Consider the following 15,227-nt stretch of genomic DNA (forward strand, 5'->3'; position numbering starts at 1 on the left):
ATGTTTTCAGCAAGCAGGACCACATTCCTACGAAGCAAAAATGTTCCCTGTAAGCTGATTGTTCCAGTCCTTTCGGACCTGTCTCAATAAAGGCTCTGTTCTGTTCACTTGCTGCTGTGTGGCCCATGTTCTCAGAGGTGGCTTAGGACAGGTGTTTGTCTACTGAGAGCCTGAGAGGGACCCTGAGCCAGCCCTCTTGAGGGTTAAGGGGCCTCGGTCAGATAGCTGCTGGCCTTCTTGACACACCGACCTTTGCAGAGCAACCCCTCAAAGAAGATTCATTTTAATAAAACCCAACAGAGCTCCCTTGCATGAGGGTATCCCTCTCTACAGTGCTAATTCCCATCTCTCACTCTGATGATGCCGCAAAATTCTATTATTGCAGGGGGGAAAGAGAGGAGTAGGGAAATGAGAGAGAGAAATTGAGAACAAAATGAAAGCAGCCAATATTTCTAAGTAACTCTTGATGGTCTCTAATGTCTAAAAGCCACCAAACTAGGTCCAAGTACACCAAGTCCCTGGCAATGCCAGCTTCAAGAGCAGCAGGAAAATCCGAAAGGAACCCCATTTCACATCTGTGAACATGCCTCTATCTTTCCAGAGAGAGCCGTGTGGATATTGGGTCCAGCAAATCTCTCCCTCCTATAGGAGACCTTTATTTCTGAAACACACATGTGGTACAAATAACTATTTGCATTACAAAACGATTCCAACGGAACTTGAGTGATTAGTTAGGGCTACGTGGACAGCCAGAATAATGCATCACCATTTATTGAATACACGATCATTAAGAGCCAAGTCCTCCCCTCTGGCCATGATGGAGAACTCCCATGGAGTTCTGAGTGAAGATCAAGGGCAGGAGAGAGCCCCAAGAGCAGGTTACACAGAGGCCCATGAGTTCCTCTGCTGCCTTGTCAGGGGCTGCAGAGGTTTTGCTGGGATAGGGACATGAGCCCAAATGAGAGTCAAAGTTGCCCTCGGGTAAGCTGTGGCCAAGTGTGGCCTCCACCAAAGTCTCAGTTTATTTCTCAAGGAGGCCTGGAGGCTCAAGTCTTTCTCCCCTCACTTCTTCAACCATCATGGTCACTGGAGCCGGGCAATGCCTCCCCACATCCCCAGGGAGTTGTGCAGAGCTGAACACACACAAGGCACCTTCATGTTCATTGGTAAACTAATGTTTGAGTCATGATCATCACCATCGCTGTGAATCGAGGGTTTCTTCCCTCTGCCAAGCACTTCATCTGAATTATTTCATTTCATCCACACCCACCTCACGAAGCAGGTTCCACCCCATTCTGAGAGAAGAGGAAACGGGCACAGGGTCTGACCTGTCCCCACTAGTAATGGTGGCTCCAGGATCCTAGGCTAATCCCACCTGCTCATTCTACTGACTGGCTAATATAACCCCATTCTCCAGCCTTAAAAGTCATTATGGTCCCTAACTCCACTCATCAGAGGACAAAGACATTGCCCAAAGGATAAAAATTCCACAGCTCAGGCCGCAGAGGTGAGAGGGATGAACACCAGGGTCTTGGGAGATGCAAAAGTGTGATCCAAAACGAACTGAAAAAGAACTTCCTTCACTTGGAAGGACTTAGACATGAACACAGAAACCCAAACCCAAGCTAAATGCATGAAAGACACCCCCGACACGAAGGGTGCACGGCTGCTTCATGCAGGTTTCCAGAACTTCCAAACAAAGCCTGCTGAGGGGTGTGCAGGAACAATTACAGCATGCAAATGTCATGTGACTTTTGTCACTGATCTTTCAACATGCAAAGCTGGGTTCATGTGTCTCCAATTCAAAATCCAAAATTGAAGTCTTATGTGGAGATAATTACAAGTGAAAATCAAACGCAGGCCTGAAAAACACCCCACTTTCCTCATAAAATAACTCTTCACAGAGAAGAGCCTGGATTATCAGAGGAAGTCCAGGATGGCACAGACCTCTCTGGCCGGCGCAGGGTTTGGTCAGGCCTCAGTCATTCGAAGCTGGTGTCAACGCTGGGGCCCCTGAGCCCGAGGTCTGAACCCCAAGCCCGAGGAAATGCGCACTCCTCTTGGATCAATTTCAACAATGCTGTGTCCTTTAACAAAAGGCTGTAAGCGAACAGGAGATTAAATTGCATAAGGGGGAAAAAATGTTTATATTTTTATTAATTAATTAACTTATTTATTTTTAGAGACAGGGATTTTCTCTGTCGCCCAGACTGGAGTGCAGCGGGGCAATCATGGCTCACTGCAGCCTCCCGTTATTGCTGGGCTGAAGCGATAACACCCGAATCAATAAGACCATGCCTGAGTAGCTGGGACTATAGATACGTGCCATTATACCTGGTTACTTTTCAATTTTGTGTGGAGATGGGGTCTCCCGATGTTGCCCAGACTGGTCTCAAATGCCTGGGCCCAAGTGATCCTCTTGCCTCAGCCTCCCAAAACACTGGGATTACAGGCATGGGCTACTGCGCCCAACAAAAACAAAAACAAAACAAAAAAAACAAAAAAAAAGCGCTTTTTTTAAAAAAAAAATACTCCCAGTTAAAAAAAACATCGCGTGTCTTTCGAGGGCCATTTGTACGGCAGAATCCTTCTCTTCTTCGTGCCAAAGATGGAGAGGCACATTTGTGTCTCCCGCATCGAAAGCCGTCTCACGCACTGAAAGCTTCGCACTGTGCTGGGCGCTTCACATACGCTTTCATGTCTTCCACACCCACCTATGCGTTCGTGGCAGTCACCATCCCCTGGCCCTCTCCTCAAAAAGTTGTCAGTGACCAACTTTAAGAGGATTCTCTAGAAAAAGCCAAAGTGACGTGTCCGGCTGCCTGGAGGACACTTGTTCCCTACCACAAACAAAAAGAGGACAGTACTGTGTAAAGAGCTCTGGCTTCAACACGACACTCGGCCCCAAATTAGCACCCTGTCTCCCGCACCCTTTTCTCCCTTCACTGCTCTGACTGCCAGACTTTCTGAGCCCACTGTTCCCCTCTTAGCCCCGTGGGGCAGACTCCCAAGGATCCCAGGCCTCCCCCAAATAGCATTGGCAGAGCGATGCCAAGCCCGGACTGACCAGTGGGACATGTGCCTGGCAATGGGGCTGGCCCTCCTCGCCAAGCCTCTTCAAAGTGGTTGCTATTTCTGAGTTCTGCTTGCTAGCCTGGAGCACGGCAAGGGTTACCATCTGACCCCAGCACTATTAAATCTTTTTAAAGTTTAATCTTCAGGGGATTTTGACTGTAAATAAAGAACACTCCACATGTAAAAAATAAACTTACACTCATGACTTCATGCATGACCCCAAGTTCAATTTCTGTTTGTGATTTAGCAGAGAGGAGACAAGGTATGTGATGCGCATCTGTGGGTGTGGGAGGGGCTTCACAGCAGAGGGGCAGCCCCTCATGTCACAGTTAGAGGAGGGGTGGCACCCCACAGCCACATGGCGGATAGGTGGCACAGCCGGGCAGCCCAGTGCCCGTGACCAAGGCGCAGCTTGCTCCAACAGTGGGCACATCTGGAGGTGCTCAGCAGTGACATGTGGGTTGATTTTCTGCCAGGATTTGGTGTCAGGGTCACACTTTCACTGCGGTAATGGTCCACAGATTGGATACCATGCACAATGCCAGACTTGACGTATCTAAGGTTCTGTGCTCCCCTCAGCCACCCCTAAGTGCTCTGTGGCAAAAGGACAGACGCAAGAAGCTTCAGAGTCTGAAGGACCGGACTTGAGCCTCAGGGAAGGGCCCTCTCCGCTGCCCTCAGCCTTTCACAGCTCTCCATGCACAGGCTGTCACTGGTGCCCCAAAACAGCCCCCAGACACTGACGAAACACATGTAAGCACTCGATTTTCCATTTACATGTGAAGAAACTGGGCTCAGAGAAGCCCACCGCCAGAAGGCAGCAGCTCGGTGATGACCTGCTGACTTGCAGCTCTGCGTTGCAGCCACCACACCGGCTGCCTTGCCTCCCAGATCCAACATTAAGCTGAGGCTTCCCGGCTGAGGGAAGCCGAAGGGTCAGAGTGAGAGTCACACCCAAATCGCCTCTAACTAGAGCCATCTTCTGTCCCTCAGTTGCAGACTGGTGCTGGAACCCCCGGATTGCAAAGTGCCGAGGACCTAGAGGAGCGTCTGTGCACTTGACACCAGTCCGTCCACAAAGACCTTTCCAGGCTGGCTATCATTCCTCCCTGGGCATAAGGAAGACATGAACCTGACTCCAGAACAGGTGCCTCTGCAAGGCTCCCCAGGCCGAGGAGCGAACGTAGATGGCTCTAGAACAAGAGCACTCATACCAGGGTCACCCATTGTATGACTTTGGGTGAGGGTGCTTTCTTCCCTGGGCCTCCTTACCCTAGCTACAACAAAAGGTTTAGAAGGTGTCACACGAGACTGTTGTTCACCACTAGTGCCCTAGGGAGAGCCAGCTCAGCAGTCTTTAGGAAGGACTGGAAGAAGAGAGGGGCTTTTAAGGAGACATGATGTATATAAATATCAGGGGAGAGAGACTCTGACTTCATGGGGAAGGGATGAGGGCATGGTGAAGTAAATTTAAAATGGCCACCTTGTATCATTGTCGGTGATCTCCTTGTCTGAATCTCTCATTAGAACACAAGGAAAGGTCAGATGGAGTGGCTCATGCCTGTAATCCCAACACTTTGGAGACCAAGGTAAGAGGATTGCTTGAGCCCAGGAGTTTAAGACCAGCCTGAGTAATGTAGTAAGACCCTGTCTCTACAAAAAATTTTTAAAAATTAAAACTAACCAGGCATGGTGGCATGTGCCTATGGTCTCAGCTACTTGGGAGGCTGAAGTGGGAGGACTGTCTGAGCCTGGGAGGTCAAGACTACAGTGAGCCATGATAGTGCCAGTGCACTCCAGCCTGGGCAACAGAGCAAGACCCTGTATGGAAAAAAAAAAGAAAGAATACAAGGGAAGACACTCTGGAGTTTGGAAATTTGCACTATGCAGATTCCCAAAACACAATGGATGGATAGATGGATGGATGTGTGGATGGATAAAAAAGAAAACTGATGATGGATGATTGATGGATGATGGATGGGATGGATGGATGGGTGGATGGATGGATAGACAGATGATGATGGATAGATGATAGATTAGATGAATAGATAATGGATGATGATGAATGGAGATGGGTGGATGGATGGATGGATGATGGATGGGTAGATGGATGGATAGATGGATGATGATGGATGATAGATGGGTGAATAGATGATGGATAATGATGAATAGGTAGATGGATGGATGGATGATGGACGGGTGGATGGACGGATGGGATGATGGGTGAGTGCAGGTGAATAAAGGGATAGTTGATTGAGTGGATGGGTAAATAACGGTGAAAAGGGATGGACAGATGGATGGAAGCAGAGACAATGGGAAAGAGGGATGGTCAGGTTAACTGAGGGGAAGACAGGAGTGGATGAGCAGAGGGACAGGACAGGTGGAGAGAGAAGTGAGTAGAATAATGGTGGGATGGATGGATTGCAAAACTGAGCACCAGCAGAGGGAGAGAAACTCTCAAAGGGAAGGTGAAATCCCTAAGAACCAGCAATGCCACCTCTAATCATGGCCCAGACCACCTGGACATCCCAACCATGAGAAGGAGGATGGCTTCCTCTAGACAGCACCTGCCTTCTTTCCCATGCTGCCCAACCCAAGAACCCTGCAGCCCTGGATCTGATTCATCATGAAGCACCCCCAGTCAAGTTCTGATAGAGATAGTATGTTTATTTTTTAAACAGGAATGAATTATTCAGCACTTCTAAATCCAGAATACATCAAGTCTAAAATGACACACACTGTGCTTTTCCTTTCTCCCTGCATACACTTAGAAATATTCTCTAATTTCTTTAAAAGAATAAAATTATTGATTATGGGTGAATTAAAAATTCAAGAAACACCCAGGAGCAAATGGGACGTGGGAGACGTCACGGGATGGGTATTAAGTGCCCGAGGAGAAGGGGTAGTCAATGTGGGGGACAGAGGAAAGTAAGAAAGGAAGGGATAAAGGGCTAGGGGAAGCGGAGGCATTTCATTTCTGCCACGTTTAGCTGAGTGGAGCCGAGAGTCTGTCTTCATGCTCAGCAGGCATTGGAAGTCTGGACTCTACCAGCAAAGCCCAGCCCAGGTGGGAAGGCCAGAAGTCCCTGTTAGAAGCTTCCTGGCCCCAGGGAGTGGTCTGGTTTATCAGGAAAATCATGGAGTCTTGGTCCTGGGCTCAGGAAGGTGTGCGAGCCTCCAGGGCCCCAAGGTCCTGGCTTTGCTTCCCAGGACTGGGTCTTCTAGTCAATGGGATGGGAAGACATCTGACCCGGTACCTCTGCCAACATGGTGTGCTTCCCCTAAGGAACCATCATGCTTTGAGCCTCAGCAAATCTCTCCCATTAGGTGCCCAGCTTTTCCAAGAGGAATCCAGGAAGTCATGTGAGGTGGGAAGCGCCAGGCCAGAGTGGTCTCCATGAGGCAGGACCACAGGCCATCCAAGGCCCCCACTGGGAGCGAGAGGAAGGGGCTCAGTGGGCAGGAGGGCTGTGAATGGAGGGCTCATGAAGAGTTCATGGCCCTCCCAGGTGACGGGCAATGGAAAGTTCTAGAAACTTACTGTGAGCTCCAAAACATGCATTGTTTCACCTACAAAGCATTGATGAGATGGGATAGGAAGGGAAAAGGATGGTTCCTTAGGAAGACTGAGCTGGCTTCCTGTGGGCCTGGCCAGGGGCAGGATTTAAAGGGACCCCAAAAGCAAGTATGTAACACACGCAGCCCTGCCAAGAAGGCGCCTGCAGAGTCCTTAGGGCGACAGGACCAAGTCCCGCAGAAACAGAGATGGGTTTGTGAGGCAGGACAGACAAGAACAGTGGAGTCCTCTGAGCCAGGAATTTCCCCTGTGGGCATCTGACTTAAGGAAATCACCCGAAATGAGGGGAAAAAATGTCTTCTTCACACAAAGATGATCATCATAGTATTTTTTTATAATGAAAGACTATTGGAAATAACTTGAAGCCAATAATAAAATAATTATGATATAAATTATGGCACATCTATTTAATGAAAAACGGCAGCTATTACAAACGATGCTCCCAAACTCAAGGGGAATTTAGCAAAATACAAATGACGTGACGCTTGAGAAAAAGACTGAAAGCTAGGGGTACAATTTTTCCAATTATATATATGAAAAAATATGGATGAACAAGGGAAGATGAGGCCAGACATGGTGGCTCAAGCCTGGAATCTCAGCACTTTGGGAGGCCAAGGCGGGTGGATCACGAGGTCAGGAGTTCCAGACCTGCCTGGCCAACTGGTGAAACCTTGTCTCTAATGAAAATACAAACATTAGCCAGGTGTGGTGGTACACGCCTGTAATCCCAGTTACTCAAGAAACTGAGGCAGGAGAATTGATTGAACCCGAGAGGTGGAGGTGGCTATGAGCTGAGATTGCACCACTGCAATCTGGTGTGGGCAGCAGAATGAGACTCTGTCTCAGAAAAAAAAAAGAAAAGAAAAAAGAAAACAAAAATTAAATTAGCCAGGTAGACTAATTAAAAAAAAAAAAAAAAAAAAGAGGAAGATGAAAAGGAAGTTTACCTACAGGTTAGCACCTGGTTTGTGTTGGACCAGGGGTAATTAAGGGGACTTTGATTCCTATGCGTCTGTTTTCTAAATTTGTGGTACCGAATGAAGATTTCTTTCATCATTTTATTTATTTATTTATTTTAAGACAGAGTCTCGCTCTGTTGTCCAAGCTGGAGTGCAGTGGCATGGTCTCGGCTCACTGCAACCTCCACCTCCCGGGCTCAAGTGACTCTCCTGCCTCAGCTCCCTGCATAGCTGGGACTATAGGCACATGTCACCACGCCTGGCTAATTTTTCATATTTTTAGTAGAGACGGGGTTTCACCATGATGGCCAGGCTAGTCTCAAACTCTTGACCTCAAGTGATCCACCCACCTCGGCCTCCTAAAGTGCTGGGATTACAGGCGTGATCCCATCACACCGGCCGCTTTCTACCATTTTAAACTATAAGCACGGTGAGAGCAGTTGTAGGGCCAGACCCAAGTTTTCTCAGAGTTCAGAGAAGAGGTTGCGGAGAAAAGGAGATGAGCCTGGGGCAGGTGGACTTGCAGCAGAGAGGGCTGGGAGGGTCGGGGTTGCAGGGTCACACAGCTGGAGCTGATTTCCTGAAACCACACCTCACCCTGAAGCCAGAACCTGCCAGGGTGCCCCACGCCCAAGGGGCGGAGACGGTGAGATGCGTTTTTCTGTGTCACTGGAATAGACGAGCAGGAGGACAAGGTTATTTCTGCGTGTTTGTCGCTGCACTCCCACAGCGTGACACACACTAACCATTCTGTACATATTCTGAGGGTTAATGGATGGACATGTTCCTCTGTGGAATATGCCTCCGTCTTCGTGATACGTCCGGCGCACAGTGGGCCTTCTCCTGCTTACACACTGAATTTAAGGCCCTGATTCTGCTGGGAGCCAAGAAGAGGAGAGCTCCAAATGGCGTTTCACAGAGAAAATTAATCTGGAAATCATTTGGATAATCCAGGTCGGGGAGGGGAGCGTTCTACTCTTCCCTGGGCCCAAATTTCCCAAATACCGCGTACGCTCCACACCGTTCCATCTGTGAGGCCTCCCAGAGGGCTCTCTGAGGGGGCTCCACAGGCTGCGTGGACATCCAGCCCAGAAGAACCCCTTGCCCCTCTGCTGCACCCCAGCTCCTCATTCTGGCAGGTCCTGACCCCCAGGATGCTGTGTGTTTTTCCCTGAAAACCGGGAGATAAGGAGGACAAAGAATTGAGGAAGTCTAATTTGCTCAAAGAAAGTGCGTTACATGGTTTCTCTGAGAAAGACTGAAAACATTCCTAATGAATCGTAGCCCAAAGACCCTGATTAAAATGGACTAGAATGAATCCGCTATGCTTCTATTTAAAAATGACATGCCACTAATTCAGTTTAATTCAAATACTAAACATGATTAACATTTCTATATGATTTATCAGGATTTAAGAAAAAAATAAATGGCAGTGACCATCAAAATATTGACAGTTATTGGGAAGTGACTTATGGTGTTTAATCAATGTTATTTTTTTTTATCATGTGATTTTTTCTTCAAGTCAGCTTCTGACACCAAACTACATTTCATCAAGGTTGGTAAAATGTTTAGAGAGGAACAGATGTCAGAATATGGGGATTGCCAGTAACACTGATGGGAGCCAGTAATTTCCTTCCTGTCCAATGGCAAAAGGATGAAAAATAATCTAAATTGCATACAGTCATGCAAGGTTTACTGAAACATTAATGGCTATAAAAAGTAAGAGCACACAAAGCTATCTCCATTTTTTCCCCCAAAACATCACTAAGGGTAACGACTTTTATATTTTAATTGTTTTAATTTATGAGAAATTCAACGAAAACCTTTACTTTTAAACCCTGAAATAGCTACACAAATACAGCTGATGATATTGATTAATGTTTATTAGCTCGTTCCAAATATACTTGCATCTTAGTCAATTCTGCCATTTAATAATTTTGCTAAATCTCAAAAATGGAGATGCAATCTTGCCTTTAAGAAGGCAGCCCGGCTAGTTATTTACAGATTGTAACATTTACATAAGAGTTTGGTTTAACAAGAGATATAAATATAGATAAAACCCTTAGGACTTCATTCTTTAAACTGCCCTCTAAAAATCTGCCCTGCAATTTGCAAACTGAATTTTGTGCAGACTATTCTTGGAAGCCTTTGTGAATTAGGGAGAACTAACTCAAAGCAAGGGCTGGCTAATCACAATTTTGCAAATTGTACGTAGCAATCATCCTCACATTGTGAAATTCAGATCTATAAAATGCTGATGTTTTAAAGTTGAAAAATAAATTAGCTCACTAGAACTATTTTGCAAAAAAAAAAAAAAATCAGTCTGAGCCTTTACGACTAAATTATTTGTTTTAAAAAAATTAAAAGATAGTCACATTGGTAGCAAATAATAAATAAAGGCAGAATATCATTTCAGCATGTTCCTGCCACTATCATCCAAACGTCGGAGAGTGCCTCCGGGTGTCCCCAACTTCCCGGCATCTCCTAGAAATACTCACCTGCGTAGAGCGTGCGGACCCCGTAACTCCCAGAATACACTTGTGGCCATGCCCGGACTTCTATTTTAAATGCCTGCAGTGTATTTGTCTACAATCTGGAAAACGCTCTCAGACAGGGAAGGGATTAGTCAACATATTCTTTGATATGTCATCTATTCACTTGCTAAAGCCGATTCATGTCCGTCCAGCCAAAGAAGTTGGCAGTTAGCATTTGTTTATTTGTTAAAACCAATGCCATTTGGGTTACAAAAACTGTAATAATATCAAATATAAAAGAAGAGAGCAAACTGCCCCAAAGGCACTCTCCAAATCCAGTCTATCTGAAAATGGAGTGGCCCTGAGTGAAGAAAGCTGACCTCAAAAGAGAAGCTTACTGGCCCACAGAGAACAGGACGCAACGACCCGGGGCTGCCGGTACATTGCGGTGAATTTTCTACAGATCCTCACCCTAAGAGGAGAGAGATGTATACATGCAAGTGCACACATGTGAACCATGCACACGCATGGAAACACACGTGTATGTACAGACTCATGCACACTCACACGCATGCACAGTGTGCCTCTTCTCAGCCCAATGCCCCATGCCGTAGCCTGAACACAGAATCAGAGGTGGATACAAAGACTGAAGCTCTGCAAACCCTGTTTTCTCAAACTTCAAGGCCTCTATACAGTCTTTGGCTAGTGGAATCTTGCGAGATTTAAAATTGCTTGAAATTAGCCCATATTTAAAAATACTCTAATTCCATTGCAAAGGCATCTGCCCGCCCTAGCCTTGGTCTGCATCATTTCATTGGCTCTTTTCAGACCTACGTCTGGTTTGCCCGGTTCCTTCCTTGTTCTTGGATATTACACCAGTCAAATATAAATACAACTGATATGAGGTTTGATATCACCCCCATCTTCATGCATCGTAAGCTCCTTGAAGGCTGTCACAGCAGTTCTGGGCACAGCACAGTTCTAGGCAAACATTCTGTTGAACCTCATGCAGTGTTGGGAGAGGGCTCCATTAGCGCAAGGGGTCCTGAGGGAAACTGGCCAAGATGGTTTTATCATTTTAAAAAATGTGACCACAATGGCATTGGAAAGGGCAGGCCAGAAGTGCCGACACTTGGCCATTCTGCCAGTTTCCTGCATGTCACTGTGGAGACAGCTAGACACAGAGTCCACAGAGCCAGCTCCAGTCCACAGAGGTGGCATTTCTTACCTCAAGCACTCAGTCGCTTAGCCTGCAGTGTAGGCAGTTTGTGTAACATTGCTTCTAGAAAGCAAATATTTATATTAGTAAATACCATCAAGATATGATCTGCATTCAAGTGTTTTCTATAGGTAGCTGCTAGAAACAAGAAGAGAAATTGCTGCCTAAGTGGTGAAGAGGGAAAACAAGATGTGTGGGCGTCTCAGAAGAATTGATGAAATGCCTTAAAATGTTACCTTTCTGCTCTTAATTCTGAATGTTGACTCAACACTCCATTACAAGGTAAACCCTCCAAAGACAATGGTTAGAGGTCATTGAAACTCATCTCCCCCTCCACAAGGAAAGCCCAGCCCCACTCCAGCAGGCAGGCGCAAATGATCTGCCCAAGACACATTACCAGCAGCCTCCAAGAGGGCTGGGTTCAAACGCACATGTCCTACGCCTTCCGGAGCACAGACGCCTGGAAGGATGGGGCGAGAAGACAGAGGCACCCACTCCTCGGGCCACTGGACTTCCAGCCAGGCCATCTCCACATCTGGGCACAGGTGTAAACCCAGGTGTAGGTGTAAGACGTAAAGAGACATGTCACCTGCCATGTGTCTGCCCTGAACTCAGAGGCACCTGCAAGGGGCTCTCCTGACTCCTGGGGGGTGGCTTGAGATCATGGGTGGCTAAGACCAAGTCCCGGCTCTGACAGGACCCAGCTGGGTAACCCCAGACAAGACAGTAAGCCCCCTGCCCCTCAGTTTCCTGTGGGAAAATAGCATAATGACACCTGTCTTCTCAGAGAGGGGAGCTAGGACCTCAGACAGGGCCGGGCTCCACGTGTGGTGGCTGTCTTCACTGTGGGGTGGCTGTAGGTGTTTATAACAGTATTTTCATCTACATTTTCCATTTTAAGTTATTGAACTACAGGCTCTCAGAGCTTTGGGCACCTTAAGAACAGTGAGGGCTAACCCCCTCTCTATCAGGAGCAAAGGGAGGCCTTGCTCAGAACGAACCTCCTGCCCTGCCCACGCTTTGCCCTGAGTGCCCATACTCTGCTGTCCTGCAAGCTGTGTCCCCCTCCCCGTGTCCCTAGGCTCCCCAGGGTCCACAGCCAGGCTCCGCAGGGCTGTACCCTACATGCCACGGTGGGGCAGGTTTCTTAGCATCCCACCTGGACCAGGCTCAGCACAGGATTCCACGGCCAGCACAGGTCAGGAAAGGCAAATCATGTATGCTTTATGTGCCAGCACTCACACAGGCCCCAGCAACCACCTGTTGAAGACCTTCCCAAAAGTCTTCAGCACACACCTGGAATGGCACCCATGGAATGAGGAGCAAAGCAAATGCTCTGTAATGTAAGAGGATCAGGCCTCACCCTCTCACGCCCAGACTACTGCCTGGTACCTCGTCTTTGTAGCCAACTCTCCCCGACCCTATCCACCCTGAGCAGTCTTTCTAAGCCTTCCCTGATTATGTCCTTCCCTTGCTCTACAGCAGTCCCCCAAAAATGTTTAAAATATGTATAACAAAGGCGTAATGTCCAACATATGTAAAGAGCTCCTAAAAAATCAATTAAAAAATACAAAAATAGGAAAACATGTTAACAAGCAATTTATAGAAGCCATTGGAGTGGGCAATACAGATATGAAAAGATAGCTAGTTGTACTCTGAATGAGATACAAGTAGATGATATCAACCTTCCTCCTTCATACTGGCAAACATTTAAAGGAGCAATAACATTGAGTATTGGTGAGGTTTTGGCAAGTGAGTACTATGCATACAATATTGGTAGACATGTATACAAGGTACACAAACAACATTACTTGGAAGGGCAATTTGGTGGCGTCCATCAAAGAATTAAATATATATACCTAATGACTCTACAATGCTACTTCTAGGAATCTATCCTACAGAAATACTCAGACTTGTTTACCATGATACAGTGTTTACTGCAGCATTGTAAGTGTAATGTTGAAAAGAAAATGGAAACCTCCCTCATGTCCAACATATGGTTACATAAATATGAGCATGCCCTACCGCACAGAATTACACAGAAGTTAAAAAATGTGTGCACTTCCTATGTATCTGACGTTTTGATCTAAAAACAATACTGTTTTTTTTTAAATAAGTCTCAGGACAATATGTATAGTATGATCTCATTATGTAGGCTTCAATGTCAATTTTATGTGAAATACATATGCATGACTTTCTTTTTGTGAGTATTCGCCCTGCACATGATGTATATATATACCAGTCCAGCAGGTGCTGCTTACCAAACCAAAATGCATTGTAGGAGTTTTCTCCATCGACGGGAGAAGGATTTGGAAGTCGAGCTGAAAAGTGTCTTTTGGATTTCACTATCACAGACATCTGTGCTGTTTGATTCTTAATAGTGAACCCATAGAACTTTTGTAATTCAGTGAAACCAACTACACTGAAACACCAAACCCTTCAGGCTGCCCCTCCTCCTCCAGTACCAAGACCAGGATCCTTCACTGGACTCAGGACCTTCCTATCGGGCCCCTGTCGACCTTCTCAAACCAGATCCTGCTACGAAGGGCCCAAAGCGGGGTGGCTCGTGTCCCACCATCATCCCTCCTTCCTTTTCTCACCTCTGTATATAAAACTCTGACTCAGGCCGGGCGCGGTGGCTCAAGCCTGTAATCCCAGCACTTTGGGAGGCCGAGACGGGCGGATCACGAGGTCAGGAGATCGAGACCATCCTGGCTAACACGGTGAAACCCCGTCTCTACTAAAAAATACAAAAAACTAGCCGGGCGAGGTGGCGGGCGCTTGCAGTCCCAGCTACTCGAGAGGCTGAGGCAGGAGAATGGCGTAAACCCAGGAGGCGGAGCTTGCAGTGAGCTGAGATCCGGCCACTGCACTCCAGCCTGGGCGACAGAGCGAGACTCTGTCTCAAAAAAAAAAAAAAAAAAAAACCTCTGACTCAGTTTTCCAAGTCACCTCCTCCAGGAAGCCTTCCCTGACTGCCTCCTCCAGGAAGCCTTTCCCTCCCTACTCTCAACAACTCCTTTCACCATGCTCTATGACCTTTTAGGACCCATCCCTTACTCCTTAAGGATGACTCACATTGGACAGTACACTTCACAAGAGAAGGACCATGCCTCTTCATTCTCCCCATCCATACGTATTTGTTGAGCACCTATTATGTGCTGAGCGAGATTCTAGGTGCTGAAAATAGAGCAAAGAACAAAAGGCAGAGATTCCTGCCCTCAAGGAGCTGATAATCTGGGACAGGAGCAAATAGTGAAATAAGAAGAATAAGCAGAAGTGCCAAGGGGAGAGAATCACGGAAGAGAAACTAGAAGGCGTGGGGAGGAGGAGGATCGGGTGGGCCACAGAGGCCTCTCTGAGACATGCCATTTAGGCCAAGGCCTGCAGGCAGACAGCCAGCAGGGAGAGTGGGGCCAGTGGGCGGGGATCGGGGCTGGGTACCCTGCAGGAGCTCCAGAACCACCTGTGTAGACAAGCAAACAAACAGCTCCACCCAGAGAAAGGGGAGGGGTTGGGTGTGATCACCCACCTTAGCCTGCCTCTTGTTCACTACCACAGGCACATTCCTCCTATCAGACCAAGAAGGGCCCTGGACCACCTACCCAACACCTTGCCCAGGCCCCTGGAGTGAGGGAGAGAAGGGACCTCCCCAGTGAGCTGGGATCAGAGCCCGCTGCACAGGCCCAAAGTGCCTGTTCTTCACACAGGCCCACAGGGAAAGCTACTCGGGCCAAAGTGCAAAAGTAACCCCAACAACATGAGTCCGACAGCTGAGCTCTGCCCCCCAGATCCAGGGAGCTGGTGCGGGGCCTGCAAGGCTCTGGGAACGAAGTGTGGCTCTTTTCTCTGTGAGGGCAGCTGCAAGGGTGGAGGACAGCAGGGCTGAGACCTTCTGATAAGTGGAACCTGGAGATGCGTAG

At 47.5% G+C, this 15,227-nt stretch overlaps 2 protein-coding genes across 10 annotated transcripts in view; one reads left to right on the forward strand and one right to left on the reverse strand.

The window, feature by feature from the left end:
* The window catches only part of ZNF536 (zinc finger protein 536), a 490,140-nt gene that overhangs the window by 384,945 nt on the left and 89,968 nt on the right, over positions 1–15,227 (reverse strand). The window lies entirely within an intron of this gene.
* LOC126943623 (cytochrome b-c1 complex subunit Rieske, mitochondrial) overlaps positions 1–15,227 on the forward strand; it is a 1,156,760-nt gene that overhangs the window by 45,769 nt on the left and 1,095,764 nt on the right. The gene's annotated exons all lie outside the window — the stretch shown is intronic.

Source organism: Macaca thibetana, chromosome 19, assembly GCF_024542745.1.
Source record: "Macaca thibetana thibetana isolate TM-01 chromosome 19, ASM2454274v1, whole genome shotgun sequence".
In the NCBI taxonomy this organism is placed as follows: domain Eukaryota; kingdom Metazoa; phylum Chordata; class Mammalia; order Primates; family Cercopithecidae; genus Macaca; species Macaca thibetana.